Genomic DNA, 4,857 nt, shown 5'->3' with positions numbered 1-4,857 from the left:
GGAGGCTCATATCTTGATCTGCAATTCGAAAAGCTTCCATCTTAAGATTATAGACTTTAAAAGAAAATCACTAAGAATTCTAGACTAAAGCTTGAAGAATGATAGAATTGGTACAGATCTTCTTTTTTTTTAGAGACAGAGTCTCACTTTATGGCCCTCGGTAGAGTGCCGTGGCCTCACACAGCTCACAGCAACCTCCAACTCCTGGGCTCAAGCGATTCTCTTGCCTCAGCCTCCCGAGTAGCTGGGACTACAGGCGCCCGCCACAACGCCCGGCTATTTTTTGGTTGTAGTTTGGCCGGGGCCGGGTTTGAACCCGCCACCCTCGGTATATGGGGCCGGCACCTCACCGACTGAGCCACAGGCGCCGCCCGGTACAGATCTTCTTAAGGTCTTGGTGCCAATCAAGAGGATGGTTTTGAAATTGTACCCTATCATTGAGTCAATCCTGAGACAGCACACAAGATGATTCCTATTGCTGTACCTACCTGGAGCCTTGGTTTTGCATCTGCAAGACATACAACAGAACCTCCTGCCCTGTCAGTGTACATTATTTGCTGAACCAGGGAAAATGATAGGCTCTTCCTCTGTTGCTTCAACAAGGACAGTCAGGTGTTACTGAGCGATGGCAATGCATCCTGGGAAATGCATCATTAGGTGCTTCTGTTGTTGTGTGAACCTCATGGAATGCACCTAGATGGTACAAATAGCTTACTACACACCTAGGCTACATGGGATAGCCCATTGCTCCAAGGCTACACACCAGTAGAGTGTGTTACCATGCTGAATACTGTAGGCAATTGCAACGCAATGGCAAGTGTTTTGGTGTCTGATATTTAAATATATTTACACATAGAAAAGGCACAGTAAAGTATGATATAAAAGACAATAAATGGCGCTCTTACGTAGGGTACTTACTGTGAATGGAGCTTACAGGACTGACATTGCTCTGGGCGAGCCAGTGAGTGAGCGGTGGGTCAATGTGAAGGCCTAGGATGTTTCTGTACTCTGCTGTAGACATTATCATCCTTGCGCACTTAGGCTACACTCATTTATAAAAGAATATTTTTCTTTCTTTAATAATAAATGAACCTTATAGTCTACTAAAACATTTTTACTTCATAAACTTTTCGATATTTTAAGTTTTTGACTCTTGTAAAAATAGCTTAAAACACAAATACACTGTATAGCTGTCAAACCATTTTTCTTTCTGGTGCATGCGTGGCAGCTGCTGAAGGGTTGCGAGGCGGATGCGGGTGGCCAGCTGGGCTTGGAGCCGAGCAGGGTCAGGATGGATGAGAACATGCTGACCACCCTAAAGATTCTCATCATTGGCGAGAGTGGAGTGGGCAAGTCCACCCTGCTCTTGAGGTTCACAAATACTTTTGATCCAGAACAATAGGTGTTGACTTTAAGGTGAAAACAATTTCAGTGGATGGAAATAAGGCTAAACTTGCAATATGAGAAACTGCTGGTCAAGAGAGGTTTAGAACATTAACTCCAAGCTATTACAAAGGTGCACACGGTGTTATTTTACGATGTCACAAGAAGGGACACCTTTGTTAAACTGGCTTATTGGTGAAATTGGTGAAATGAATTGGAAACATACTATACAAGAAATGACATAGTAAACATGCTAGTTGGAAATAAAATTGATAAGGAAAATTGTAAAGTCGATAGAAATGAAGGCCTGAAGTTCGCCCGAAAGTATTCCGTGTTATTTATAGAGGCAAGTGCAAAAACGTATGATGGTGTACAATGTGCCTTTCAGGAACTTGTAGGAAAGATCATTCAGACGGCAGGACTGTGGGAAAGTGAGAACCAGAATAAATGGTCAAACTGTCACACAGTGAAGAAGGCAGCAGAGGCGGGGCCTGGGGTAGTCATCGTTCTGTGTTATAAACTCTGGGAAATTCCACCCTTCTTTTGCATATCTGATCAGATAGTGTCATCTTTCTGTACATAAACTCTCTAACTGCTATTTTAGGGACTTTGCAGTTTGCACATAATTGTTTTGTATCGTGGCAGTAAATATTTGCAAGAAATCCCACTCATCGGCTTTCCCAGGTAAAATGTTAGAGAACTCATGCACAGTTTGCAGTCCGCAATTTTTTTTTTTTGTAGCATGAAATGGGTGCACCTTTTAAGTACATCTGATTTATGATCTACATTTATCATGTAACTAAAAATTCCATCTAGTATCTGGTACATTTGACACAAGGTCCACTTTTGGTCTTTTTGCTTAAATTCTCCTATCGGTTACTGAATCACTTGGTGTACATGAAACTCCCAGAACCACAGGGAAGTAGACAGGTATCATAAAACCTGGCAAATTTCCTTTCAGGAACAACATAGAGCATGATTCCACAGCTGTTCTAGGATATTTAAGATTCATTTTAGTACTAAATTACCCATTACAGAAGGTAGTGCAGGCCAGTTTACAATTAAATCTTTATTCCGATGATACTTCTAAAATAGCATTAATATGTTAAACAAGTTTGGTATTACTTTTTGATTTACTTCAATAAGCTCAGTTGCTTAACTGGAATTTTAATCCTGTGATACATACATTGGATTCATGACTCTTTGCACAGCTTTTTTAGTTAAGTGGTGTTTGGCAGAATGGCAGTAAGGTTTAACCCATTTTGGTTTCAGAAGGACATGAATAGTGTATTTATTGTGACTCCTATGCTACTTACCACTTTTAAAACCAACTCCTTTTTTTTTATCAATGTGGTTAGTGTTCATCGAGGTACCCCAACTGTAGCTTGTGTGATGTTTATGAATATCTGTATCTTATGGCTTCCATAATGGCTAGTTGATATTCAAAAACGTATCTCTGTGTTTTGAGGGATGGAAAAAAAAGAAGACTAAATGACAATTTGAGAAAGACATATTGTTTCCAGATTTTTATGTATGCGGGAGGATGCTGTCACAATGAAAATCTTGGTAATTTGCTGTAACAGGTTAACAGTAGTTTATGAAACCAACTTGTATGGACTAATAAAACTTTTTCACAGTAAAAAAAAAACAAAAAAAAACAAAAAACAAAGAAACAATTTTTCATCCTTAGTTCTTAGAAGCCTTTCACTTTTTTAATTGTTTTATTTTATTTTTACTTTATAAATTTTGTGTTAAAAACTAAGACTCAAACACATGCACTAGCGTAGGCCTAGAGAGGGTCAGGATGATAATATCACTGACTTTTACCTCCACATCTTATCCCACTGGAAGGTTTCAAGGGTAAGAAAGTGCATGGAGCTGCCATCTCCTAGCATACAAATGTCTTCTGGGATAATTCCTGAAGGACCTGGCTGAGGCTGTCCTACAGGTAATGTGTTTTACAAGTAGAAGGAGTCCACACTGAAATAACAGGAATCGTATAGAAGGACGCATAGGGGAGTAACATAGTTATTATCATTATCAAGACTTCCACACTGTGCGCGATGGCACGGGTCGTCCTTGCATACGTCTGGCAGGGCATCAGATCTATTCACAGACACATGAGCAGTGCATTGTGGCATGATGTTCTGATGGCTACAGTGTCACTAGGTGACTAGCATTTTTCAGGTCTCTCATAATCCTTTGAGACATCATCATTTTCAGTCCATTATTGACTGAAATGGAGTCATGCAGCACGTGACTGTAATTTTGATGGTGGCTTTTGACAGCAGTGAGGTGATCTCTGTATTCAAAAATAATATATCCCCATAAATAATCCTGGAGAAGATAAATTCATTCTGGAACAACTTATTCATTTCCCAGAAGTTATACAGGCACAATTTTTTTTTTATTAAGTTTGAAACAAAACAGTGTCATTTCTTTATGAGAATGGGTATCGAATGCCAACGGAGAAGATATTTAAGGAGAACATTCATTGTGCTTACAGAATAATTCACAGGATAACATCAATTTTATAATTACAAAGGTTTTAGATGGTGTGTTTGCTTTAGAAAAGAGAAACGTCAGTCACTTGATATAATTTACTTTGAAGTAATTTCACAGATGATTTTGATAAGACCATTTTAAAGTACGCAAGTCAAAATTAATAGAATTTTATTACAACAGATGTCTCAGACTTATTCTCTTTCCTTTCTACACCCTCTTTCTACCTCTACCTCCCATGTGAGAAAAACTCCCTTTTTATTTATGTGTGTCTACATTATTACAATTTTTATAAGTGCGTGTTAATTTTTAAATCAGTCATTTATGTAAACCCATTTACGAAGTCCTTAGGAGCTAACATTTATCAGAGTGTATCATCTCGTCCTCATGATTATAAAATAATTTAACGACTTTTTACTTTTTTTGTAGCTATTATAAATGAAATAGGTTTTTTAGTTTCTTTTTCGTTTTCTGGATACTTCGTTGTTAGTGTATAGAAATGCTGCTGATGTTTGGGTGTTGATTTTGTATCTTGCAACTTTACTGAATTCATTACTAGTTCTAACAGTTTTTTGATGGTGTCTTTAAGGTTTTCTCTATATGTGCAAACAGAAACAATTTCACTTCTTTCTTTCTAATTCTAATTCCTTTTATTTCTTTCTCTTACTGAATATCTCTGGCTTGAATATCTCCTATTTTAATTATAATTGTTATGCGTTTGATAACTATGAGTACTATTACACTTTTGAGAATTTTTTTATTGTTAAGAAAGCAATGAATTAGATTACATCGTGTGCATTTGTAAAGTAAATCTCCTCTTCTAATTGTGTCCTGCTAATAAGAGGTGTGCCATGCACTAGCATTGCACTAGCATTGTGCCCATTAAGTTAGAGCACACCCCTCCTCCTTTTTCCTCCCTCCTCCCCTGCCTACTCCCTCGTTCCCCCACCCCAGCACTAGGAATTGATTTGA

General features: G+C 38.2%; 1 pseudogene; it reads left to right on the top strand.

Annotated features, from left to right (window-relative positions):
* The first annotated feature begins 1,291 nt into the window (after positions 1 to 1,291).
* LOC128586699 (ras-related protein Rab-18-like) lies at positions 1,292 to 1,902 on the top strand (annotated as a pseudogene).
* Positions 1,903 to 4,857: the final 2,955 nt, after the last annotated feature.

This window comes from Nycticebus coucang, chromosome 5 (assembly GCF_027406575.1).
Source record: "Nycticebus coucang isolate mNycCou1 chromosome 5, mNycCou1.pri, whole genome shotgun sequence".
NCBI classification, from domain to species: domain Eukaryota; kingdom Metazoa; phylum Chordata; class Mammalia; order Primates; family Lorisidae; genus Nycticebus; species Nycticebus coucang.
This window is presented reverse-complemented; position numbering and strand designations above follow the sequence as displayed.